Below are 27886 nucleotides of genomic sequence, written 5' to 3' on the forward strand. Positions count from 1 at the left end.
TTCTGTGCAGTGTAGGTTTTGCTAATTTACAGTTTTTTCCGGAATAGGCGTACTTAAAAAGTTGGAAATCAATCTTCTCATGTTAAATTTGCAGAACAAAAAGTAGACTGTCACACGGCTCTCAACAGTACTCGTTTGTTTACCCTCACAAAGAACTCTCCGTCATTTTTCCTAACCGTTGTATCGTTTGGGGCCACGAGACCTTCTATAAATTTGCTTTATCATCTATAATTTATGCTGATTTTCAAACTTTTTGTGATATATATCTGTAACTTATGCTTGTTTTCAAGCTTCAAAGATATATACTTGACTGCCAGTACATGGTCTCTTTCGAAAATGATGGGCCAGAATTGTAGGTCTTCGTGCTCCCCACAAGTTCTGTTGGTCTATTGGATATGTCACTTCGACGCAACCGTCGAGTGGATGGCTGCTCCTCCAGTCGCCTTGTCCGTCCTGAACTGCAGAGACTTTTCGGCTCCTCAGCTGGCTGTAACAAGGTGTGCCTGTGTGGTAGATGCCGATTTTAGCCTCACCGCGTTAGTAACTTTTTTAGTCCTCAGGCATAACATACCACGGGGGCTTCTAGATTAGTGGTTTAAATTCAAGCTGTCTAGACTTACTCTATTATATAAATTCGGAGCCACTGGATTCAACACGATCAGATTGCGGCTTTAAATTGTGTTCAGAGGAGGCGTATGCGCCTATTTTGCAGTCGTTGTAGCCGACAACAGAATTTCATAGCCGACAACAGAGTTTTTCACAGACTTGCTCACTCTTATTTCTCGCAAAGTCAGACAGCTGGAGCCCAACACAGATTTGCCCAGGACTGCAGTAATACTCTGCAGTGGGTTTCAGTTGTAGTTTTCGGTGGTGAGCTTTGGAAGGTTTCGAACCAACCACCTGCCGGAGCCGAGGCAGACACTTATGCCAACATGGCGCCCATCGCAGAAAAGTGTCTTCCCTCTCTAGTTTCTCTTTTTCTCTACTTTGCCACCCGATGCCTCCAACCCTCTCTCTCTGCCCTCCTCCCTTTAGTCTCCCTTCAATCCCCTAAATGTGGAGAAGGGGATTTTCCTGTCTCCAATTTACGATGGGTCAACTGAGGTAGGTGGCAGGTCTCGCCTCAATGTTCTTGAAGACCTCCGTTTTCCTACACTAGCTTGGTCTCTAAAGGTGCTGCTCCTCGAGCAGCCTGGAAAGACCGTCACATGAACGGGCGCTGCTAAAAAGGTCTAATCTGCAATTTATCCTAGCTCCGCTGTAACTTATAGGTTACGCTTAGACGCACTGGTGCTTCTGAGTTCTTTCGAATGACCTGGAGAAAGCATGCTACTCAGGAAGGATCTTGTGAGGGACAGTGCTGCCTTAGACTTCCTCAACCAGGTACAGTGCAGCTCTGGCATAGTGCTTAGAGACCCCGCCCCAAATGAGGGAAATGTGGAGCTTGAAACCTACTGCCACGTACACAGCTGCTCTTCATCTATGAATAAAATATCCCCTTGCCTGGTGCTCAACATCTACGGGATGAGGTTCTTGAATAAATCAGGTTTTCACACTTCCTCGTCCGAAGGAAATGCATTAGCCTTGGCAATGTTAAGCCAAGCCGGCCCAACGTCATTAAATTCGACTCATTTTAATTGCTCTTTTGAGACGATATGTATAAAATAAAATGAAATTATCTGGGTGAAAAACGTAGAATTTGGTTACGGCGCAATTTCGGAGTCAGCCAGTTGGAATGAAGAAATTTGATATCCGCCAGAGAGGTTTTGATGTGATGACAGCTTGGCGGCAGCTTGATGTGATGACAGTGGTCATAACACCACCGGATTTCGTAGGCCACTGCACTCGATGGCACTCTCTGGCACTAGCACCAAGTGGTAAACATAATTATAGTGCACCCACTATAGTAATTTGCATATCTACTGCTCTTCATGGTTTACGGGGAACAAGGAACCTACGAGGCAGTAATTGTTTTTTTTTTAATGTCAACCAGGGCTTCTGAATTTTGCAGGACACTAATTCTCAAGTTCAGGACTTCTGCCATATGCTGAAAAACTGCGTTTTTCCCGGTTGCTGCTCTCTATCTCGGGCTCTAAGAAGCAGCATTGTAGTTTCATTGAAATGAGATGCGGCCGGGTGAGAACTCCAAAACCACATGTGCTCGCGTTTCGATAAGGGCACTTAAGTAACTCAGCATTGCCTTTTAAAATCTTCGCATCACTTATGTGCTCCAGTCTGGTTGTCTTACTGTGAAACCAATGCCTGGCTTGATCACCCGCTTCGCTGCCTGTGCTCCAGCTGAAGCAGGCTACCTGCTTTTGCATAGACTTCGTCACGGCCGCGGACGCGACTCCCAGCGGTGCATCCATCGCCAGCCCCAAGGGGCGGGGATGCAGGTTGAGCGGGGCCGCAGGTTGAGCGAGTTCTGTTAATGGCCGCTGTTTTTGAAGGAGACGCAAGAATTCTACGAATGAAACCATGCGTGTAAACTTTGTTCTTTGTGTGCGGTTCCACGCACATATGCGTGCGTCTCCGTAGAGATGCGCTAGTCTTTCACAAGCAGGTCTTTGTTCAAAAGTGTTCACATGTTCGCTGCAGCTCCTTTTCTCACTGTGCTTTAGCCACTCCTTCAAAACTAAAATCCATTGTGTTAAGTCTCTTGTGTATAACTTTATTTTCAGCTTCATATTTTTCGTGCAAATTGGTTGACACTGTTTCATTTCATCAACATATGGAGGCTTTACCAACAGTTGCATCACTGACCCACCTACTGTAATAAAAAAATTATTTTAAGTTAAAGAAGAATGGGAACGAAAAGCTGAAAAAAGCCAATGTTACCCTGCTGCTCATAGAACTACGGGTTTAAAACGGCAGCTGCAACGCGCCCTCAGTCACCACTGATGAAAGTACCCAGAACATTCTGACATATCATGTTCGTTTTTTTTTGTTTGCGTTCAGTTCTAACCTCAATTCTTTTCTCTACCACACAGGTATCTGTCAACGTTTTCTTTTGACTCTTTAAAAAAAATTTTGCAATATCGATCCTGCTTTCTTTCAGGGCCTTCAAAGGGCATTCACATGCCACAGGCTGCGGTCGGCCCCAAGAAGACAACTGCAGCAACCGCCTTGTCTTCAATGCCAAAAGTGTTCTCTGGTCCTGGTGACCACCTTCAAGGGCGCCCAGTCGACGAGTGGAGGCGTGTCAACCACTCCTCCCTGACAAGCCCGTCGGCAGACTGGTATGTATGGCGCTCTGAAAATCAGCGATGCTTCTGTAAAGTCAACACATGACAAGATTTCGTGCATGCATTTGGGATACATAATCAGCTGAGAGTATCTCAAAATTTCGTGTGCAGAGACTATTAAGACTTGTACCCTTAAAAAAGTAATTTTGCAATGCCGATCGTACTTCCGTTCAGGTACTTCAAAGGGCATTCAAATGCTACAGGTTGCTGGTCGGCCCCAAGAAGACGACAGCAGGCGCCTTGTCTTCAATGCGACCAATGCTCTCTGGTCCTCGTGACCACCCTCAAGGGCACCCAGTCGACAAGTGGAGGCGCTGTTGACCATTTTTACCGGCCAAGCTCATCGGCACCCCGGTATGCATGGCGCTCTGAAAATCAGCGATGCTTCTGTTACTCAACATGTGGCAAGATTTCCAACAGTTTTCATCCTGTAGTAGCACTGCCTATCCTTGCGCCAGTCTGAAAATATTAGTAACTTGTACTCTCAGTGGTTATGGCGCTCGGCAGCTGATTCGAAAGACACGGGTTCTAGTGTGGCCGTGGTGATCGAACATTGATCGAGGTTAAATGCTAGAGGCCTGTGTACAGTGCGATGTCAGTGCGCGTGAAAGAACCCCAGCTGGTCGAAATTTCCGGATCCCTTCAATACGGCGTCTTTTATAAACTGGGTCGGTTTGGGACAATATACGGCGTTTGCGAGCTCGTGCCGCAGAATAGCCATTGTCGACGTTGTTGGCGTTACCACGTGAGAACTTCCAAATAAAAAAAATCTAAAGATGCGGGGAATTAATCCGAGGTCTTTCGGATTGTGAGGGATGAGCAACATAACCACAATGCGAGCAAAAAACTCGTTCCTTCGAGCTGAATAAAATTGAACCCAGTGAATGTGTTTTGTGGTCTTCGACTTCGTTAACTGTCGTGTACTGATGCGCTGCAACCCGCTGTCGCGTTCCACTCTTAAAGGCAATGCTTAAGCATCTTCAGATGCTTTGAGTTTCTATCATTTTCCTTTTCATACCTAGCAGCGTTGTCCTCAATTGAAGTTCAGTCTTTTCGTTAGCATCCGCGTTTCTGGTCAAGAGCTGAGCACACTGGTAAGATACAAGTGTTATAATTCTCTTGAGAGATATTTCTAACTGCCATTCATAATCTCAGAGAACCTACCTAATGCGCTTAACCCTATTATAATGTTATTTCACTACAGTCATCCGTGTATGCGGTCACTACCTGCACTAAGTAGGCGTATTCCCTTACCACATTCAGGGGCCCCCTACCAACCATGCACTGCTGCTCTCGTCCTTGGATCTGAAACATAACTATATTCTTCTGCGTATTAATTTTTTTACCCACCGTTCTGCAATCCTTTCAGTGGCTATCAAATTGTGCTGCAGCGGCGGGTGCCATCTTTTGACATATGATGCGCAAACGTTACTGCTCACAGATGAAAGGGATCGATGTAGTGTGCAGGCGTGATTAGGAACTTGCCAGTGAATGGGGTGACTGTCGATGGCACCGGCGATGCTTATTGTAAAAATATAGAATTACAACGGCTGGAAGTTCTTATAAAGAAAGTTTATGTGCAACCCATCCATCCCTGCGCTTTTATTGTGTTTACGGCTAAGGATAATGCGGAACTAGTCTGGTTCATTCAACAAAGGAAGAAAGGCAGAAAGACGATACTTGACAAAGTGGCAGAGTTGGGCCTGCAATAAATCATTCCTGCATAGCTTATGGTGATTATGCTGTTTCCAGATTCTGCTATATTCTTCACAAGAAAACATTTTTTCGCCGTGAGAGCAGCTTCGTTTCATTTTCTCAACACCCTGGAAGCTTTCTCTTCTGTCCTACTTACTCCTCTTTCATTTTTTGCTGCTGTATGAAATTTCAGCATGTTGCCTGTTACTGTAAGCTGTCTACGTGCTTCTGTAAATTCTCGAACTACTCGAACCTGATATTCATATACAACGTAATGCTATTGTCACGTAGTGGTGACTGCAGTCCGGAGAGCAGAACGGCTGCGAAAAATGTGTCTAAACAAAACTGTTTAATTGGGCTGACTTGAGCCCACATTTGACTGAACCACTCAGGGGCAGCGTAGCAACAAGCGTTCTCGGCGGTCATCGAAGAGAATACCTGCCGCTGCCGGCCGTGCTCAATTTAAAGCAGATAGAGAACTTTTGAGATAAAGTGTGCACTGTTACTAGAACATTCTAGAACAGTGTAAAACCAGCTCTGCCTGGATGCGATCAATCGAGATAAATCTGGTCTCGTCTTGCAAAGCAAACAATGCGATAAAGCGGTGTTCTGGCAGCTTTGAACACTGAACACTTCAAAGATTCGCCGTCTTACTCTCCTCCCAAAGAGGCATTGACCCGATACATTAAAAGAAATAAGGCGACTAGCACCAAACAAAACGGATCGTGCGAAAATAAACATAGATATTGTAAACACAGCGTCATTTAGCACTGATAACATGGCTTTAATAGGATGACATGGACACCTTCTGGTCGCACGCGGCGTCACTGGGATACAGTTATTGTTTTAAGGGTCACTTCGTAATCCAGTTCACCTAGCCGATGAAGAACCTCGTATGGGCTGAAATAGCGGCGCAAAAGCTTTTCCCTCAATCCACTGCAGCGAATGGGCGTTATAACCCAGACTTGGTCTCCTGGATTCCATTCCGCTTTGGCTATTCGTAGACTGTAGCGTCTGGCGTCGGTCCGCTGCTGCTCTTTGATCCTTAATCGGGCAAGTCATCGGACTTCTCCGCGTTGAATGTAGGTGGAGACGTCGATGCTCTCTTCTTCGTAAACGCTTGGCAGCCTGGCGTCTAGCGTGGTCAAGGCCTCCCTGCCATGAACAAGCCTAAATGGTGTAATCTTGGTGTTCTCCTGCACTACTATGTTGTAGGCGAAGACGACGTAAGGGAGGTTGACGTCCCAGATCTGGGTTTCGGCATCAACATACATGGCGAGTATATCGGCGGTGGTTTTGTTCAGGTGTTCGGTCAGTCCGTTGGTCTGCGGATCGTATGCAGTTGTCATCCGGCGGCTGGTTTGGCTGTAACCCAGGATCCCGTGCACCAGTTCCGCTGTGAATGCTGTTCCCCTGTCCGTGATGAGTACATCGGGGGTGCCGTGTAGCAGAATACACTTCACGAAAAATTTGGTGACTTCTGCTGCTGTTCCGTTCGGTAGGGCTTTCGCCTCAGTGTAGGAGGCATTGTAGTCTGTCGCTACAATGATTCACTTAATTCCAGTCTTTTACTTTGGGAGAGGGCGAAGGAAGTCCATGCTGATCTGCTAAAGGGCCTTGAGGGGGGTTCAGTCGGTTAAGAAATCCTGCTGGTCGGGTGGGAGGGGTCTTTCATCGCTGAAAATCTCGGCAGGTTTTCACATAATGTGCGGCATCGGCAGATAGTTGCAGCCAGTAATACTTGTCTTGATTGCGGCGGAGGGTGCGAGAAAACCCGAGATGTGCTGCTGTCGGCTCGTCGTGTGAAGCCTGTAGAACTTGTTCTCGGAGAGAATCAGGTACAACAAGGAAATAGGCTGTTTTGTTCGTTGCGAAGTCCTTCTTCAAGAGGACATCATTCACTACAAAGAAGGAAGACAGTCCTCGCTTGAACGAGGGGGGGGGGGGGGGTGAAGCAACTTCGCCTTCCTTCCAAGTACACGATGAGGCGTTTTAGGTCGGGGTCTGAGCGTTGTTGCTGTGGGAAAGAGCTGGGGCCGATGGGTTCTCATCGTCGTCCAGCGAACTCATGGTCGTCCTGCGGCCGTGCACCTACGGGGGCTCGAGAGAGGCAATCAGCGTCGGAGTGTTTGCTTCCGGACTTGTAAACAACGGTGACGTAAACTCCCGGAGGTGCAGACTCCATCGAGCGAGGCGACCAGAGGGGTCTTTCGGGATCAAATCGGGAAGCCAGCATAGAGCGTGGTGATCACTGACCACTTTGAATGGTCGTCTGTGCAGGTAGGGGCGGAATTTCGACATAGTCCAGATGAGGTCATGGCACTCCTTCTCAGTTGTCATATGGTTAGCCTAAGCATTGGAAAGGTAACGGCTAGCGTATGCGATGACTATCTCCTGCCCGTAGATTTTTTGTACGAGGGCGATGCCTAGGCTCACGATTCTTGCATCGGCATGACCATCAATATCGGTGTTATCAAAATGCGCGAAAATAGGCCGGGACTGTAAACGATGCTGGAGTTCCTTTAATGCTTCTGCTTGAGGTGCTTCCCATTTAAAATGCAAATCTGCATTCGTCAGTTGCGTCAGAAGCTCGGTGATGCACGAAAATCGTCGGCAATATGCGCACAGTCCGAGGAATCTGCGCACTGCTTTTTTGTTTGCCGGAGGTGGGAACTTTTCCATAGCAGCTTTTTCTGCGGGTCTTGGCACACTACCTTCTTGCTAAAGATGTGGCTTAGAAACAGCAACTCTTCATAGGCAAAGTGGCACTTCTCTGCTTTCATGGTTAGGCCAGATGACTTGATGGTGTCTAGTACTGCTCGAAGTCTTTTCAGGTACTCTTCAAAACTCGAGGCGAAGAAAACGACGCCATCTAAATATACCACACAAATTTGCCACTGCAGTTCGTACTGCAGTGGCGTAGTTCATGGCCTGGAGTTCTGTGGCCGTCGGGGTGCCAAGTGCGTGTTGAACTTCTTCCCGCACCACATCCATGAGAGTCGCTGCTTGGGGCTGTCCAGACGATGGCAGTAATCGGCGGAGCTCCTTGTGGAGGATCTCGCGGATAACTTTCCGCAAGTTGTCGCTGCTGGTGGTTGAGTCCGGACAGATTGCACAGACAAGAAAAGGGTGGTAGTACTGGCAAGCCCGGATGTTGTGTGTCTTCTCGATCGTGCAGGCTTCTTGCATGAATTCATCGACTGTATTTGGCAGCCAGTGGACGACGATGGCAAGGAGTTTTTCTTTTATGCCACGCATTAAACTTGAACTTTGTTTTCCTCTGTCATATCAGGGTTGGCGCAGGGAAATAAGCGCTTCATCTCTTCGTCGTAACCGCGGACGTGCTCGTTCGGAATCAGGATTCGCAACTTGAGGAATCGTTCGGCTCTTTAGTTCCTTGCGACACTGGTGAATATCTTGAAAAGTTCCTTCTTGAATACCTCCCATTTCTTTAGGGAGGAGTCGTGGTTTTCATACCACATACGTGCCGAGCCCTTTAGTGAGACAAATACGTGTCCAATTTTTGCCGCATCATCCCACTTGTTGAATGATGCCACGCGCTCAAACTGGTCCCACCTTTCTTTGGGGTCTTAGCCTAGGGATCCTTTGAATGTTGGCGCACCCACGGCTGTTGCCGTATAATAGGCGTCGACATCTTTAGCGACGTTTTGGTGCTCGTAGCAGCGTCTTTGCTTTGTCAGGGCGGTCTGGCAGGGTCTCCAACTCAGGCTTCTCTCCCTGAAGATGTCTGCTGGCTCGGTTAACTGCTGGCTTGTCCTCCGGCGCGAAGCGCAAAAGGCTGGTGCCACGACTTGAAAGGGACGTCAGGAACATGGAAGGCTAACCCGTTTCCTCCACCAGAAGTCACATAAAGGTGACTATAGTTCGGAGAGCAGAAAGGCAGCCAAAAGGGTGTCTGACTTGGGCTGACTTGCGCCCACAATGGACTGAATCACTCTGCGGCGGCGGCGTTGCAACAAGCATGCTCGGCGGCATCTAACAGAATGCCCGCCACTCTCAGCCCTGCTCAATTGAAAGCTGATAGCGAACTTTCGAGATAAAGCGCGCAAAGTCACTAGAACTTTCTGGAACAATGTAGAATCAGCTCTGCCTGGATGCGATCAATCGATATAAATCTGGTCGTGTTGCAAGCAAAGCGATGAGGCAGCGTGCCGGCACCTTTGAACAATAAACAAACACTGCAAATATTCGCGGTACTATTACTGGTAGTGCGCTTTGATAAGAAAGGCATCATTCTCTTTAAGTATAGCCCACCATCCAACTACAGAATTTCTTAACTTACCTTATTAGGGCGCAAGATTACCCACTCATCTTCCGTTGACTTTTTCTGCATTGTTATCTGCCCTGTTATTGTAGCTGTTTCATTGAACATCGATTATCTGTGCTGCGCCTAACATGTGCTCGCATTCTCTTCTTACACACTTTATGCATACCTTTTTGCTTTTGCTTAGTGCTTTCATCTCGTAGGAGTCAATCTGTGACTGCTCTTGTGTCTTGTGTGCGTCTCCTTTAGGACCGACCTTTAACGTTACTCACCACTTTCTCCAGCACAAACTCTGTGTCCTTCTTGGAAGCCAAAGCTGGGCTCTATCGCCTGTCCTTTGCCACCTCCGAGCAGCAGCGGGCCCTTTGCTTACTGCAGCGACTTCTTCGCGTCAGCAAATAAGAATTCAAGGTTGAACCTGCTCTGATCTAGTTCAAGATGCGAGGCAAAAGGTAAGGAGGTATCTGTTTGGTTACTTTTGTACTAGACTGTTGTGATGGACTGAATTTTTGCTGTCACCGCTCGAAGCACAAAGTTAGCGTAGATTAAAATGAAGCTGTGGTTTGCCGTGGTGCTCCTTCGCATGGACTCATTTTACATGGCCCCATCGTTATTTCTTTCCTTGAGACCTGCATTTTGATTATGTCGCACATATTGTAGCATAAATATTTTTTACTGCGTTTCGATCTTTTACCTGTCTCCCAAGCCTTGTCCACTTTATAAGGATATATAAAATTTCCAAGTTCGCATAAATATTACAGCGCAGGCCTCTTAACTAGGTGTTTATATGTACTGGCTGTGCTCTTACATCTGCTGAGAGGCGCAGTGCTCCGGCGCCCATAACTGATGTCAGTTATTCGGTACTTTGGGTAGGTGGATAGATCCAACTTACTGCAGCAGCTCTATGGAGGCAAAGGGCTACACGGCCCGTGCAAGGTGATATTCTACAGCACTTTAAAGAATATCAAGGTGTCTGATGTAGCCCCGCCAAAGTGGCTCAGTGGCTTTGGCAATCTGCTGCTGATCCTAATGTCGCTCAAGCTGGCTCTATTTCGATGTGGGCAAAATGCAAAAGCGTCCGAGTGCTGCGCAGTGGAAGTGCAAGAGTATGAGGTGGTTTAATTAAATGAATCCCACGTATGCAACTACTGCGCCCTCAAAGCTATTTTAGACGGGAAGCTTGAAAATTTACACTATAAATCGTCGTGATGAGCCCGACTACGTTCATTGCATTACAAATCTCTCACTCATATCCGCACAATTAACCCTTCCTGTGCCAGCGGCAGCCATTTTATCCCCAAAAGCTTCTTAAGCTCAGCCGCCAACCTGAGTAGTGTGGCCCCGAGCAGGCACAGACATGAAAACTATCTTGTTTATTATTTCACCAGGAACTGAATGATCCGTACTACACATTGGCCTGAACACCGCAGCGCTTGATATCTGGGTTTTTTGGTTTTCCTGTTTGTTTTTCCGTATAAATTTTGTGCTTACCTATAAAGCTGCAGTAGCCGCTGAAATCGCAATGTGCATGTTCTGGTTTGATACATTTTCAGGAGGAAGAGCCTCTGCTGGTCAGGCCATTGTTGCGGAGGCAGAGGGCAGGCTTGTGGCATGGTCGTCGGTGCAGTCGTTACGTGGGTGCCGCCAGAAAGGGCGCCTGCTCATGCAGCTAGGATGCCAAAATTAGTGAAGTTGAGGCAAAGAGGTGAGAACGAAAAAACTTAGCCCTATGCAGACTATCGGGTCAATTGATCAACCTGCGTCTTCAGTGAAAAAAGCTTTTCATGCAGCTATTCTTAACACGCTGGGATGTGAACTTTTGCAATAAGAACTGTTCTAGGGATACTTCCATGACGTAGACAATCAACATCTATTTCCAAAACATCATGAGCTGACGACCAGGTAATCAGGACGAAGCACTTCACTATGCGCCCATTGTGATCATGGTGGTAGCGAAGGTGGCCGCAAAGTTAGTAGGTCATAAACTTTTACACCCGGTCAATGGCGCCAACGAATGACAACCAGCAGCAGGGAAGCACCGTGCGCCCAATTGAGCGCATTACTATTTACCGTATTGTGAGCGCTTCGCGGTTTATAGGTTGGCTGAATCTGTTTGCGAGGTTTTGACGACATGGAGGACATATGCCTGGAGTACTATGAAAAACCGAAAAAATTATTAAATTAGCTCTCTATCTTATTCTTTTTTTGGCTGCAAACTACATTGAGATATTGGAGACCATCTTTGACGAGCTGAGTGGAAATTTTGCCTTAGACATATCTTGTCGACATATTAGAGCAAACAAAAGACACACTCAGATTGCACACATAATACGTACTCCAGAATAGGAGGTGTGTGTCTAATGGACAATACAAGTTGTTGGGCGAGTTGGAGCTCACGGTGATCCGTAACAGCGCGACAGACGGGAGAGAGAAGAAGGGACTCAACACAGAGCACAGAGCGCTCTGCGCTCTGTGTTGTGTCCCTTCTCTGTCCCGTCTTTCGCGCTGTTATGGATCACCTTGTCTTATGGCCCACGCAAGGAATTTGCGATCATGGATATTTTTCATGGTCGAATCATTAATTTATTAAAAATTGACTAACCATACTACTTGACATTGTTATAATGAAAGGTTGTAAAACCTACCCCTGCCCCGCCTCCAAGACAGCAGTATTTGTAAATAAATGAATAAGCAGCTAATATACTTCAAAAATTATTATCAAGACCTAACATTTAACATTTCGGAATGATCTATCTCTTAGTCATGCTTTCTTTTATTAAGTGAGAGCTGTTTGCGTGCGTGCGTGCACGTGGGAACGTTTGAAGATTATGTTCGCACCGTCCAGTTGTGCATGAACTGAGAACATGCTCATGAGGGGTGTTCTGTAGGCATGTCACAATACCATGCCTACAGAACACCCCTTATGAGCATGTTCTCAGTTTCTGCACTACTGGACGGTGCAAATCGGAATGCACCAATCACGTCAGCTCCAATATGATTATTTGTGCATCCTTTCAGGATGTCCCTTGGACGTAGCAGACGAGGAAAACCTTTAATCATCGGCAAGCGATTGGGAGATGGACCGTTGTTGCTGTCACTAGGTGTTGAGAAGCCCCTGGCTCTTGGCGACATCTTTGTCCCGCTCGATGGCCTGGAGTTGCACCCTTGTGTCAGCTGAGAAGCATGTCCTTTGGACGTTTGGTGTTCTGTGTAATTGAGGTAAGAGTTACAAGTAGCCAGCCTTGCTTTTAAGGTGTAAACGTTTCTTGGTGCGGATGGAAGTCGTGCACGCAAACTGACATAAGAGGTATGTTAATTACAATAAAATGCCAAAGTTGATTAAGCAACAGTTGTTAAGCAACATACATGTAATGAAACTACTGATAGTGATAGTGCTAGAGAGTGGGATAGTGAAGATGACAGTTATGATAGCAGTAGTGCTAGTTGGTGGTAGCAATAATGATAGTGGTGATGACAGCGTTAGTGGTAGTTGGTATAGCGATGATGATAGGGATGATAGCACTGGAAAAAGAATAAAAATGCAGAAAAATACAAAAATAAACATAAAAATCATATCATAGAAATTAAATTAAAAATAAAATAAAATTAACAATGGAAGGAGAAAATGAGCAAAGGAAAATCTTTCTCATTTCTGCTCTTAAGCAGACTTAAGTTCATTGCTGTAATTTTGTCACTCATCTAGACACTGGTGCATCTTTCTCGCTCAGGTACTTAGCGTCATCTATAGGTAGACATTGAGTTACTTTCTGAAACACCGACTCGAAGTTGGAACGCTGCTTCGACTTATCAGAAACAGTGATATTGACTGTCTCAAATACAGCCGCTATCTGCAAACCATGTACACAGCGCAGATTCCCATGGATGTAGCGTCCGCACTCAGCTTCTCTTTGAGTGCTCCACGCAGCCCAACTCTTAAGCGCTGTCGGATGTTTTTTTTTTCCCTGTGCTTTTCTTTTGCTGCGCTCCTGCAGTAAAAGCGAGCTAGTGCTTCTTGAAGGTTTAACACTGTCTTGAAGGTTTGGCACTGTCGGCCCAGTTCAATTTTTCATACATCAGCCATTACAGTGCATGAAGTGCATGACGATCGGTCATGTGAGCGGCGTCTGCAGCAACTCAATCTTGTTTCGCGAGATTCTCTGAACCGCACAGCAGCGACATTTGCCGTGCAACTTCTTTATAAGCACCAACTGCCATTCCGTTCACATCTTTTATTTGCAAGACTGCCTCCATCTAAATACTCAACGGTCGATACTAAAGCAAATAATGTTTGACCTTTCTACGCAGAGAGAGGCTGCTGCAGAGGTGCAACGACATCATTAGTGCTGCCGAAGGTCTTCGAAGAAGCCAATCACATTTGACGGGAAGGCCCCAAGTGCCACTGCAGCTTGTCCGCCTCCTACAACAACCGCACTAAATCAAGAGAGCACGGCGCAATGTGACCCCGCCCCTTTTGCCTCTGATATTACCTAGCCTCCACTGCCGAAGCCTTGTAGGTCCACTGGGTCGGGGTCATTGTCGTACTCTTGATGTTGGATGCCTGACTGATTCTGAATAAAAAATTGGCAATGGCTTAGCTTGTCTGTGCCAGGATATACATAGTGAAAGCTAAGGGATAGCTCGGTCAGCCTTGGTTAATCTTGATTGCAAGTCCAGGTTAGTCTGGTTGTTTGTCTAGTTGTCACGTTGTTCGTCACGCGGTTGATCACGTGACCGGTCACGTGTTTGGTCTCTTGTTGCGGTGCGACCACCATGGGAATGCGAGCACGGCGAAACTGCGAGTTCATGGCCAGTGTAGCTTTCGCTACAAAACCATGATTTGATGCTGCTAAGTTCAGCAAGTAATTGCAATGCTCACGCCCTTATTGAAAGTCTTGCGTACCCTGATATCTAGCATGCGCAGTGCTTATGGGGCTCGGCTGCTGTCCCGACAGGCCGGTTCGATTTCAGCTGCGGCTTTCCAATTTCGGTGCAGGCGAAATTTCACAAGGCCCGTGTATTCTGCAAGTCAGTGCATGATAAAGAACACCAGGTGGTCAATTTCCGGAGTCTTTCACTACGGTGTCCCTCATGGCCTGAGTCGCCTCGGGGCGTTAAAACCTATGACCATAATGCCAGCAGCATGCATGACCATCATCATTAGCCTCACTGCTCCCACTGCAGGAAAAAGACCTCTCCCATGTTTCTCCAATTAACCCTGTTTATTTGCCAGCTGCGGCCCCTGTGTCTAAGCATGTTTAATCACATCCGCAAGCCTAACTTTCTGCTTCCCCCTGCTACGCTTGCTTTCTTTTGGAATGCACTAATTTAGCCTTAAGGACCAGAGGCTATTTGCCTTTGCATTACGTGCCTTGCACAAGCCCATTTCTTCTTGATTTTGGCTAGGATGTCATTAACCCGCGTACGTTCCCTCACCCACACTCTCCGCTTCCGCTCTCGATGTTACACCTATTCTTTTTCTTTCCATAGCTCGCTGCCATTTCTTAGCTTGAGCTGAACCGTTTTCTTTAGCCTCAAAGTTGCTGCCCAATTAGTGAGTACTGGTTGATTTTAGTGTGTTGTAGCAAACAACGCACTGGATATAGTGGGCACGCTACATCCAGTTCTTTCGGTTCAACTCAACTGCAGAACTTATCTGGAGTCTTAAAAGCTGCAGTTAAGTTCATCAAACAAGACATTGTGGTATAATATGAAACTGCACTGTTGTGCTACCTGAGGAAGATGGACTTGAATCAGAAATTACGAGGTGCACTTCTCCCCTTTCCCTTTTCAGTCCTCTCATATTATCAAAATGTTATCCATGCGAACACTGGCATTTTGAGAGGACTTTCCTTTTACATGTGTACCACTGTCTGGCACGTTCTTTTTAGATCACGAATGTACAAAGTACGGATCAGAGAGGTCGTTTTACCCTAAAACAGAGCTGGTGCACGTCTTGGCAGTACGTCTTCGACCGCCGCGGCCGGGACGGAACTCGCGTATTTAAAATCAGCAGCCAAGTGCCATAACTACTGAGCCACCGCGGCGGCCAATAATTTGCGTGTCAATAGCTAGTTCCCACCTACCTTTTAGGTCTATTCGGCTCTACGTTGGCGCAAAGGTAGCTTCAAGAACCTCGTAGCTGAGGTGAGGTATTGTTTTATAATTAGCCCCATGAGATGCTGGAGTTACCCCTGTCACACGGGCACTTTCGATCCTCATTGAGCTCGATCTGCATCGAGATTTTCGAGCACGCTCGAAACATCCGTTGCTACACGGGCATTTTCAATGCTCATTGAGAAGTTTCCCTCATGTGTGTTAGGTGGCGCCAAATGTTCCGCCGACAGCCATAACATGGCGATGTCCGGCAACACTGTGCAGTCGGGGGCAGCGGCAGCCAAATCTGTACATTGCGTATCTGCGCCAGGTTTTTGTGGCGCACCTCTGCTGCTGTGCGATGCAACCCAAGGGCCCGCAACGCCTCCGCGATTTCTGCATAGACTGCGGCGTTTCTCTTCTGGCGCCGCAAATCATTTAGGCGGTACTGTCAGCAGTCGATGAGAGCGGCTGTTTCGCGCTCGCTCCACAGTTTCCGCTCCGACGAGCAGGAGGACGCCATCTTTGTTTACACTGACGGCGAAGCGTGGAGCGTGATGTCGAGATTACTTTCAAATGTTTGCATATAAGCAGGCGTAGTACCTGAAAAATGTTCTGTATTAGATTTTAATCGATCACAACAACAACAATTGTGGTTTGGTTTTGTTAACTTGTGTTTATTTTTATAGCTTCATGAGAGCGAGAGTTCTCGATTGTGCTTGGAACCTCAAGCACTCTTGAGGAATCGGCATCGAGTCCAGCAGGATCGAGCTCGATTGCGCTTGAAAGTGGCCGTGTGACAACCGTCGATCTGCATTGAGTTCGATGAGCATTGACTCAATGAGGATCGAAAGTGCCCGTGTGACTGCAGCGCGCATATGTGCTCTGACAATCTCTTCGCCATTGCTTTCAAAATTTCTTGAGTATCGAGAGTAAGGATGTGAACTTGCTCTAAGAAGTTGCCGTTGCCCCTCAAGCGATTATTGATGTTAACCGACTCCCAAAAGCAGCTTGCCCACAGCAATCATCTCAGCCAGATGTGCAGGTTGAAGTTTTGAAATAAAGACCTCATTTGTGTGAACGTATTTTTCATTTGAAAAAATTAAGTGTGGTAGCTGCGAAGATTGGGTACAACTAAGGCATTCCACTTGGAAATCTAGTTGGTGGTGGTAAAACATTATTGGATATACAGGGCGGGTTTTAGAGGAGAGAGGAGTGTTTCACAGCTCCATTGGCTGGGTGGCAGTCCTCATTCCGGGACACCATTGGCGGTAGCCGCTGCCCGCGCTCTTTGAAGAAGAGATCTCAGGGACTACAGCTCGAAGCAGCCGGACAAGGTCGCCTCCCAGCCTTCTCTCGTTGGCTGATTTACTCTCTTTATTTGCGGACTTTTCTGGCAGGCCTATATCATATAATATGCGTCTGCCCACATCTCGCAAAATTTACAGTACCCTGAAAAAATTGGGTCTATGTGTTAAATCAATACCAAAAAAACATGCATCCTGAGCACAATCAAGGTAGGAGAGAAGCCAGAGAGCTATAGAGAAGTATTACGGCAGCAAAAATGGCACGCATTATGTAGATGCGGCGGGCCCTACGCAAGATGGCATCTGCACCGTCGCGGTCATACACGAGGGAAAGCAGGTGGGTGGACTCTCGGTGAAAACTAGTAAGGTTCTGTTGGCCGAGGAAGTGGCGATAGCGCTTGCAGCCATTCACTCCGAAGCCATGCACATAATTTTTGATTCTCAACACGCCTGTCGAAATTATATCAGAGGAAGAATAGCGCCGCTTGCCAGCAGAGCTTTAGCAAACGCGCAACATATCTCGATGCAGAGAACAAAACAATTGGAATATGTGCCCGGACATTAGGGAATAGAAGGAAATGAGGCTGCTCACACTGCTTCCCGACCTTCTCTCCTCCGCATGCCAATGAATTTCCAGACTGTCGGGACTCCTGTACCGAATACGCTTGCTACATAGGCGGGAATTACAGGATATCAGCACCTCAGTAGGCAGACAGTCACAGAGCCCGACACCTCAGGAGGCTGCAAACGGAGTCGTTTTTAAGCCCTGGAAATCACGTTCGATAAGAATTCGCTTGACTGTATACTGGCGACTTATTGAGTCTATAGCGGGTATTTAATTACTGACGTCAGTATGTAGGTTTCGAGGGACCCGCAATGGTTGCCGCCATTATGAATTTTGCTTTTGAGCCTTTTTTTCTGCACGTTAAAGATCTCCAGGTGGTCGAAATTATTCCAGAGCCCTCCACTACGGCACTCCTCTCTTCCTTTCTACCTTCACTCTCTCCTTTATCCCTTCCTTTACGGCTTGGTTGAGGTGCCCAACAATACATGAGACAGATACAGCGCCATATCGTTTCCCCAAAAACCAATTATTATTTATTTTTTTCTGATCTCCTAACACACTTTATTTTCGATAAATGTTGCATATGTGGCATATGACGCGTCAGAGCGCTGCTGGCAGCCCGGGACCAGACGATGTGGGCTGGATGCGATGGTCGCACCTTGATCAAGCGTTTCCGGATATTAAAGCAAGGGACATCACAGTGTCAGTGAACTCCAGGAACCTTGTGCCGGTATAAGCCGACATGTTGAGCAAGTAGAGTTTTAAACACGTTCTGAGGAAAACAAGTAGTCCACTTCGAGTGCGGTTAGGAAGTACCATAAGCACCAAAATGGCTCTATCACGAGGAAGTGTCCCCCCCCCCCCCCCCCCCCCCGCTCTTTAACGATGTAGCGGCCGTCCTTCCCGATTCACTGCAAAAAAATTGCAGGCTTCCACTTATGACGATGTATGCAGTGGACATTTGCGTTTAATCTACCGGTTGTCAACACCAGCGATCAGCCTTGATAGCTCGACAGGCCCTGCTTTCGCTTCAAGAGTACCTTCAAAAATTGGCTTGTGCTTATCTGGGGAAAAATAGTGCTTCGTCCTGTTTCCAGGCATAGGAGGAGGTTACTCGCGGTTGAAGGTGGATCTTGGTCACTCTTGTATTCGCTGTTTCAGTTGCATGCGCTTTGTGAGCGCCATGCTGGACTCTCCTTTACGGTGGCAACGAGCTCAGGACTCGATTGCCTCATTTGTCTTTTTTCGTCCGAATGTGACCCGCAGCTAAATCGCAAGTGAGCAATGTGAGAATCACACCTACTCAATGGTCAGACTTCATGAAGCGCTGTTCATTAGCCATATAATGTACGTACAGCCTTTAATTCTTTCCTCAAAAATACAGCCTCAAAATCTCGAAATTTTGCAGAGAAAACACCTAGGAGATCTTGGAGCTCCGTAGGCGGCAGCGAACAATGCAGTAATTCTTGAGTCAGTATCGAAACCTCTCAGCTTTGTATATAGAGTCACAAATGCTGCTAAAGCAACTGGGTTGCCTCAGAGAGACGGTAGCTGGGTGAGCGCTTCTGCAGCGGCACCAGACGATATCTGAGTCGCAAGCCTGTTTGGCACTTAATACTCTTGGTTCGCTAGGCGTTGATGTTCGAAGACAAAGCAAGCGGTCGATACCACCCTGCTCTTATGCGAGCCTCTACTGTATGGTCGCTATTCCTCACGTGCAATTTAAGCGCGCAGTTCTCTTTTAGCAGCTCCGTTTTCACTCGTACTTCAACATTTTGAGAGAAGTTACGCCCGCCACCTTCACATCTTCACTACTCGGTCTGGAAACAATATCAGAGGAGGTAGCGCAGCGGCTTTTCACGTTCCTATTTGCATTCCGGTATGACGCTGCCCTATGCCGCCCAGATGTGAGAGAATTACTGTACCATTTCCTTTCCTCAAACACAATGTTCATTTTTTTTTTCCAAATGTCGTCTAATAATAATAATTGGTTTTTGGGGAAAGGAAATGGCGCAGTATCTGTCTCATATATCGTTGGACACCTGAACCGCGCCGTAAGGGAAGGGATAAAGGAGGGAGTGAAAGAAGAAAAGGTGCCGTAGTGGAGGGCTGCGGAATAATTTCGACCACCTAGGGATCTTTAACGTGCACTGACATCGCACAGCACACGGGCGCCTTAGCGTTTTTCCTCCATAAAAACGCAGCCGACGCGGTCGGGTTCGAACCCGGGAACTCCGGATCAGTAGTCGAGCGCCCTAACCACTGAGCCACCGCGGCGGGTAAATGTCGTCTCGCGCGTCGGATGGTGACATCTCTCCTGGAAGCAAGAAGGCGTTGCAGAGCGCGGCCGGACAGGGCTCATGACGGAGGAAAGCGTGACAGGGGCGCGAAGACGTCGCGCCGCCTGTTAAGTGCTTCCAGACGGTCCTCTAGTCCCAGGAGATGGCAGCCTACGGTTGTAGCCTGATGGTTGATAAATGAGGGGGGTTTAGCGTCCCGAAGCGACTCAGACTGTGAGGGACGCTGTAGTGAACAGCTCCTAAAATTTCAACCACCTGGAGTTCTTTAACATGCACTGACATCGCACATTACGCGGGCCTCTAGAATTTCGCCTAGCATATCTAGCATCTAGCCGCGGCGGCCAGGATCAAACCCGAGTCCTTCTGGTCAGCAGCCGAGCACCATAACCACTTAGCCACCGCGGCGGCTAGCTCTATCGGGAGGCGGAGTGATAACGCCGTTGAGCTTGAAGGCCCGCAAGTTGTCCTCAACAGCGAGTGCGGCGAGTTTGTTCAAATGGCAAGTCACCAACTGCCGTGAGGACGAGGACAATGTTAATGTTCTGTTGGAGGCGCTGGAGTTACGACTCACGCACCAACATATCCTTCTGTCAGGCGGGAAATGCTAGCCACCTTCAGGGCGTCGAAGAAGGGGGCTGTGTCCGGCGAGGTAATGATATCCGCTAATTCCCCGACGACGAAAGGAAGCAGGCACGGCACGAGGTAAACGAACTTGGGATCCTGGATTTTGATATGCGCAAGAGGAAATGCGATTCTTGCTGCAGGGGGAAAGCGTTGGGGCTGTGCATCGAAAATGGTTGCAGCGGCTGCGTTTTTATGGAGGCAAAACGCTAAGGCGCCCGTGTGCTGTGCGATGTCAGTGCACGTTAAAGATCCCCAGGTGATAGAAATTATTCCGGAGCCCTCCACTACGGCACCTCTCTCTTCCTTTCTTCTTTCACTCCCTCCTTTATTCCTTCCCTTACGGCGCGGTTCAGGTTTCCAACAATATATGAGACAGATACTGCGCAATTCCTTCCCCCCCCCCAAAAAAAAAACAATAATGGCTGCAGGTCGCCATGTTGGAACACGGTCAGTGAGGCGCCACAACGCCGATCGTCCTGGTGTGCGCCCACAACTGTTGGAAGAGCGCAAGAGCTGGCTGAATCCATGACGGACGGTGGCAGGAACAACCAGTCCCGACAGCGTTGGGTTTAAAACTCATCCTTTATTGCACTGCACGCGCTAGGAGTCCCGGTGCAGAAAAGTGTGACAGGCGCCGCACGCGGAGCGAGTTGTCGCCTGCGGCCAGAGCGCGATGCGAGAGACCCTACAACTGTTTAGCTTGAGACTTCTAGGTCTCTCAAGCTTGAATTATTATAATTTATTGTGTTGTTGGACGGTTTCTTACGTCACTGAAGAGGACACAAAACTGCAAACCCAGAATTGATGACGAAGAATTGCGAGTGTCGTGGACGGCCAACAGCAGAGGACAATGAAACAGAAATTCAGAGGTTGCACGAGGATGTCCATGGATTATACGGCAGATGTAAATTCAAGATTGGGGCCAATTACGACAGCAGCGGTAGTGGCCGCGAATAGGTGAAGGAGAAGCAGTACTTCGACGACCTCATGTTTCAGAAGACCAGGCGACGCGATGTTACGCGGCGGACCGCTGGTGGCCGAATGGGACCGTGGTGCGTAGAACTGAATAGACGGAAGATGGTTTAGCGTTTCCGACTACCACCTTTTGCTAGTAATCTTCTTTACACTGAGCGAATGAATTTTAAGCATGTTGCTAGATATGTTTATCGCTTCTTCACCTTATAAGCTCCTCGATCATATCATACAGGAATAAGAGTCGAATTATATTTAAGTATGTAGCTTCAAATCAATAAAATGGCATGGTTTCTGTAAAGGAAATCCTAGAAACAGAGTTTTCATAGTTGCAACATGATACTGTACAAAGAGTAAATTATTGCGGACTAATAGACTTAACATAAAACTCACCAAAAATACTGTTCAATTGTCCTGCATTATATTTCATGTAGTATGAATATGGCGTATTTCAAAAACTATTTTCACGGCGTGGTTTGCATTGTATCTAGAATGCCGCTTCCTCTACGCTGATATATATGCGTATAAACACCGTATTTGAAAACCATTCTCGTGAGGTGCTTTTCATTATGATAATATAAAATTCCTTTCAGTATGATAATATAAAATGCTGTTCAACATTTTCTTCGGATAATTATGAATATTAATAGTAAACTCCTGTACAAATTGCAAGCTAATGGATTAGAATTGATATAACAAGATGAAAGTTTTGAAACTTCCAATAAAATTTGAGTAACCGGCGCGTTTTAAATTGGCAACACCTCAAACTTTTTCCCTGCTGTGCACCTAGTCTGAGTGGTTTGAAAGACGAAATCAAAATTTTGTATGCAATTCCCGCCGTGGTGGCTCAGTGGTTCGGGCACTCGGCTACTGATCCGGAGTTCCCGGGTTCGAGCCCGACCGCGGCGGCTGCGTTTTTATGGAGGCAAAACGCTAAGGCGCCCGTGTGCTGTGCGATGTCAGTGCACGTTAAGGATCATAATAATAATAATTGGTTTTGGGGGAAAGGAAATGGCGCAGTATCTGTCTCATACATCGTTGGACACCTGAACCGCGCCGTAAGGGAAGGGTAAAGGAGGGAGTGAAAGAAGAAAGGAAGAGAGATGTGCCGTAGTGGAGGGCTCCGGAATAATTTCGACCACCTGGGGATCTTTAACGTGCACTGACATCGCACAGCACACGGGCGCCTTAACGTTTTTCCTCCATAAGAACGCAGCCGCCGCGGTCGGGTTCGAACCCGGGAACTCCGGATCAGCAGTCGAGCGCCCTAACCACTGAGCCATCGCGGCGGGTCCGAAATGAATATTGAAAATTAGTTTTTGATCCCCATTAAGGATCCCCAGGTGGTCGAAATTGTTCCGGAGCCCTCCACTATGGCACCTCTTTCTTCCTTTGTTCTTTCAATCTCTCTTTTATCCCTTCCCTTACGGTGCGGTTCAGGTGCCCAACGATATATGAGACAGATACTGCGCCATTTCCTTTCCCCAAAAAAACCAATTATTATTATTGTGTTCCCAAGGTCTGGGATGGAGACACTGGGAGGAGTGATTCACTGCATTTTGGCTCGGGCTTTCACTGGTTGTCGTTCATTTTGTATTCTTGTTTCTGCTGAGTGCGTTATGCGTCGACTTTCTTTTCGCACAGGTGTGTGAGTATTATTCGCCGTTCCTACACAAGGGAGCCTTCATTCGCTGTGCTTCACTTTTACCACAAAACACGTTCGAAGTGAACGTGAGAACTGAACTATTTTATTGGTGCTCAGTGAGTGTCACGTCGAAGCTTAGAGTGTTACCTTCCTTTGGAGTGTCGTGCATCTGTACTCGTTTGTATTTGGAGACAGCTCAGTTATTGAAGACCATCGTCTTAGGAAGAGTTATACCCCGTCTAGAGAGGGCTAAGAAGGAGATGTCTATGTCGTTGTCGGTTTTTATAATCTTTTATTCATTCAATTAAAAATCGTGTGTTGTTGCACGGTGTACGACGTCCCTGAAGAGTGCACAGCACTTCGAACACCACATCGAAGACGAAGAATTGTGCGGGCCGTTGACGGCCGGTGGAGAAGACAATGAAACTGAGATTCTGAGGTCGCGCAAGGTCCAGCGTAGAATACGCAGCATGTGGAGAGCGGTATCATGACGAATAACGGCTGCAGCGGCAGTGGCTGCTATGAGGGGAAGGTGAAGTAATGCTTGCGTTGGCAGCATATTTTACAGGACCAGACGACCTGCGTAACGCGGCTGATTGGTGCTGGAAGCTCGAGACTGGACGCGGTGTATTAAACGCTATGGTAGGACCTCGGCCTGAGCAAGAACTATCATGGCGTGTGTGAACTCGAGAACCTTGTGCTGGTATACTTCGTCATGTTGAGCGCGCGGTGCCTATGCATGTTGTCAGGAAACTTAACCACGCCAAATCCATCGTCCACTTTCTAGCACTATTAAGTTGTGTCGTTTGTGTGAGGCTTCGTTCGTTTTCATTCTGCTTTCTTCTTTGCATACAAATCGTACCACCAGTGTTCGCCTTATGATCTCACACCTACCACAGTCCGTGCAGACCCGCTCTATATTTTGAGAACGGCGAGATCACACGCACTCACGAAAGGGTCTTCAGTTTCCACAAGAAACTTCCCAGGAGGTTACGAATTTTCAAATGTCTGCAGCATGTGCGGTATCACTAACTTCAGGCGAATTTTCTCGCTTCTACATCATGTAAGCTCCGCAGTCATATCATGCAGAAATGAGACTCGAATTTTAAATAAACTAACAGTTGATATCAGCATAAGAGCATGGTTTCTGAAATGTCTGTCTGCCAATTTTTCAGATTTGCAACATGATGTTCTACAAGAAGCATATTATTGCGGACAAATTGGCTTAACAAAGCGCGGTAACCATATTATTGAGTATTGCTGCAAAATATTTTACACAACATGAATACAGAATTTATGAATGCAAGTTTTCGTTGTGTCTACAATGCCACCTTTTATACACTGAAAGAAAACGTGCTTATGACCTAGTACGTTTTTTTTTTGCATGTAACCGCTGTAACAAGACTCATTTTCTAATGCGATTGTCGGCCAACAACTCAGGCATTTCTATCAAGGAAATACCACTCAGGTACATAATGAAGTTACCAAAGCGCCTACGAAATATTATATAGTTGTCTAAAGTCAAAGAAACTTCAGTCGCATAAAATCTGTAACTGCTTATAAATCTAAACAGCACAATATACGGAAACAAACTTCGAAGAACGGTGGAGCTGAGAAATGTAGATATAAGTTGTAGAAGCCACGTCAGGTAGACTGGAGACCTATATGAAATATATAACACGATTAATGATGCTCTATCCTCCTGGGCAATAATTTACAGAGGCCTTTCTCAGGAAATTAAAAAAAAACTGGCTTATCAAGAAAAGTAACGCTTATTACTCAGTAATGCAAGATATCCTGAGAAAGTTACGAGAAGCTATGCTCTAGCGAGCTGGAAAGGTTTTAAATACAATTCGCTTCCCTCTTGCCTACCAAATATCGCTCAGTACAAAACGTTATGCACCTGCGCAGATCCGCTTAAGCTAGAGTTGCAATTCAACTACGATACCCTGAATGTTCTGTTCAACACTTTGTTGCAAAATAAAACAATAAAAAGTAAACAACGCAAAAATTGCAAGCTAAGGTATCAAAATTCAAAAATCAAGAACAAGCTTGTCGCATTGCCATTATAATTTGATTCAGCGGCACGTGACAAATTACCAAATGTTCAAATTTTTTCCATCTGTGTACCTAGTCTCAATTGTTTGGAATACACAGTCATTGTTCTGGGTTTCTTTCGCACGGAAAACGATAGAAAGCATTCTGGTAACCTGAAAATGTGTGTCTATATATGGTTGGAGTCTTGAAATTGTTGGCCGCCTATGGGAAGCAGTAGAATCGTGCCGTTTTTTTTTTCAATCAACTTGCGCAATGCAAGGCCATATATCTGACCGGCACGTCAAATTTTGTATACAAGCCCAATTAAGGAATGAATATGCGAGAAGAAAATCGTAAGTCGCGAACTAGCGGCATGACGAAATTGGCAGGTAATGTTTAGTAAATATGCACAAATAAATAAAGAGACAATTTTGAAATCCTTACTAAAGAAGACTGTAGACATCGACGCACCAGGTATGCTGCCCATTTAAAAATAGCAATGATTAACTTCTTTTACTTCCTTCTCTTCGGCAACAACAGAACGACACTTGCTTACAGATTTACTACCGCGATCTCCCTGCTTTAATACATCAACAGATAATTTAGGAGTTATGTTTTATTTCATTCTAAGACCATGGTACGCTGAACAGTATAGGTTTCTTCTCCCTCACTGTGAATACGGCGTTTCAGCATTCAAGTCGTCGAGTGTTGGTGATTGTGACAATGGTCTGCTTAATTCTGAGCAGTGATTTGTACTCAGCCAAGTTTTATGGATTGCGGGATTCGTGTTACGCGATTCCTTCGCAGTGCATCTTTTCTCTTCTCTTACGACACGTGTAAACAACTTTACACAGGACCAGCATTGTTTATAAACAACGAAGCCACAATTGCGTTCTTTGTTGAGGGACGTTGTGCGCAAAAACGAGACTAATTATGATGCAGTGGAAATCGCTTTGGCAGCTGGCGCACTTGAGACTACGTGTGCATTTATTCGGCTGCCATTTTATTCCGGTAGGCTTTTTCTTGCGATGATTGTAGCACGCTGCATTTTTATTCCCTTTTCTCGGAAGCCAGTATGTTCCTCTTCTCCCGCTAGCAAGAAAACGGCCACTGAAAACATGAGAAAATTTTGAAGGAAGACTTTAAGTGCAAATTGAGCTCATTTCGGCATGTTAGGCAAGGCCAAGGATTAAGGATTGGCTGAAGGAAAAGAGCTGCATAAATGTAGTGGGCACGGCAAAGGCACCCAAACAAGGTCGAGGTGATTTACAATGAAAGGGAAATTAGGCATTTTTTAGAACTCAAAATTGCAGTACGGAAGATAAATAAATGCTAGCTGAAACAGAGCGGTGAAAAGGTCCTAACAGAAACGCGAATGTTATTGGGTAGTTCAAAAAATATTTGGAGGGGACACTAAGCTCCGCCGTAAGGGTATTGCTCGACAGCGCAATGGGTTAACTCCACTACATCCAAAAAGCCATTCTCTACTTTACATTCATAGATTGCGGGGAGTCGTCGTACCTCTCCTGACACAGTGGCGCAGCGCTTGAGCCAAGCGCCACTACTCTGCGATGGCAGGTGCTCCGGGCGGTGGGCCTTGTGCAACCCAGGTTGCTCCTTCCTAGCGACCGATCATTCCTTTAAGTGTCGCGTGCCACGATTGGTAGTTCTCTCACTATCGGAAAGTCTAAGTTCACGTGACCTAGGTGACCTCCCTGCCTCCAACAGGTTGCTTGCTCTCTGGAGACCACCACCTGCCAGGGTCATGCGCGTGATTTTTCACTCACAACGCCGACGCCGGATTTTCGGTGTAACAGGGCCTTCAACTCTATCGCGTTAAAATGCAGTTGGTTTAATACTTTCGCTGACCTCTGAATGTAATTGGTAAAGCTAAAGTTTTAACGCGAGTACTTTATTACAAGGTTTTTATTGCTTATTCAGCAAAAGTGATTGATTTATGTTAAGTACTACGTAATATAACTTCGCTTAAGTATCTATTAGGCTGACAGTATGTTTTGTTGAGAGACGAAGCATTTTAAATGTCAGCATGGTTTTTATAAGCAGCAGCGAATGAAGCCGGCCACATTAAACAGGGTGTGTAATCATACTAAGAATGTTATCCTGAGTTGGGCACTAGGCACGCGGAATGAGCAGGGTTCTCGCCCACGCCCTTTTGGGTTTCTTAGCTGTCCGTGGACGCGCGGTGGGGGCAATGGTCGTGAGACGAACAACCTGCGTGCCTCAAATTTCAGCCATCGATCCTCACTATTACTCACCCCTATCAAAAAGTAGCATTCTTATTAATGCGAAAGCATTATGCGTACCATTAGCACAAAAGGTGGCATTCTTCGCGGTCCATGCCACGAACTTCCTCAGTGGCGTTGCCATCATTTCGCAAGACGTAAGCAGCAGACCAACAGATAGTGACGTCTACAGCACAGACGAAAAAAACGAAATTACTTCCAAAGGTGCGCAAAATCGAACCAAGGAGGTACAGATTTCCAGGTGAGCAAGCAACCCACAGGCCGAAAAACGCGTTAATTGTTGACTAATAAAGGTGAACCTAGTGTTCGCGCCTTCTTACGACTTTATAATACAGAGGAGATGTGTCATTACAGTAGTTCGTGGTTTATGGGGTTTATTGTCTCGAAGCGACTCGGGCTATGAGAGACGCCATAGTGAAGGGCTCCGGAAATTTCGACTACCTGGGGTTCTAAAAACGGGCACTGACGTCGTAGAGTACACGGGCTTCTAGAATTTCGCCTCCATCGAAATTAGACCGGCGCAGGGAGGATCGTACGCGAGTCTTTCTTGTCAGCAGCCGAGCGCATAAGCACCGAGCTACCGCCGCGGCCCTTTCAAAGGAAGGAGTAATTATTGAACCTTCCAACAGCGCCCACTATGAGACAATGCTTTCCCATTGAAACAGCGTAGGCAGTCTTATGTGCTCTCCGTATATTTTTCTCTTCTCCTCTGAACTCTGTTGCCGCTGCACTGCTTAGCATGAGCTATGTGCTAGATTTAGAGGACTAAGGCTGGAGCAATTTCCAATTACAATTCCTTTCGTCTTAACAGGCAGAGATGTGAGCTATAATCTTCGAAATAGCATTCATACTCA

At 46.6% G+C, this 27886-nt stretch overlaps 1 protein-coding gene across 1 annotated transcript in view; it reads left to right on the forward strand.

Moving 5' to 3' along the window:
* The window catches only part of LOC144102355 (uncharacterized), a 51251-nt gene extending 34932 nt beyond the window's left edge, over window positions 1-16319 (forward strand). Inside the window, exons 10-15 of the mRNA XM_077635646.1 lie at window positions 3059-3239; window positions 3449-3599; window positions 9510-9677; window positions 10779-10930; window positions 12244-12444; window positions 13531-16319. The gene's annotated coding sequence lies outside the window, so the exon portion shown is untranslated. The remainder of the gene's footprint in view (window positions 1-3058; window positions 3240-3448; window positions 3600-9509; window positions 9678-10778; window positions 10931-12243; window positions 12445-13530) is intronic.
* The last annotated feature ends 11567 nt before the right edge of the window (window positions 16320-27886 follow it).

The sequence above is a fragment of the Amblyomma americanum genome, chromosome 8, assembly GCF_052857255.1.
Source record: "Amblyomma americanum isolate KBUSLIRL-KWMA chromosome 8, ASM5285725v1, whole genome shotgun sequence".
Taxonomy (NCBI): domain Eukaryota; kingdom Metazoa; phylum Arthropoda; class Arachnida; order Ixodida; family Ixodidae; genus Amblyomma; species Amblyomma americanum.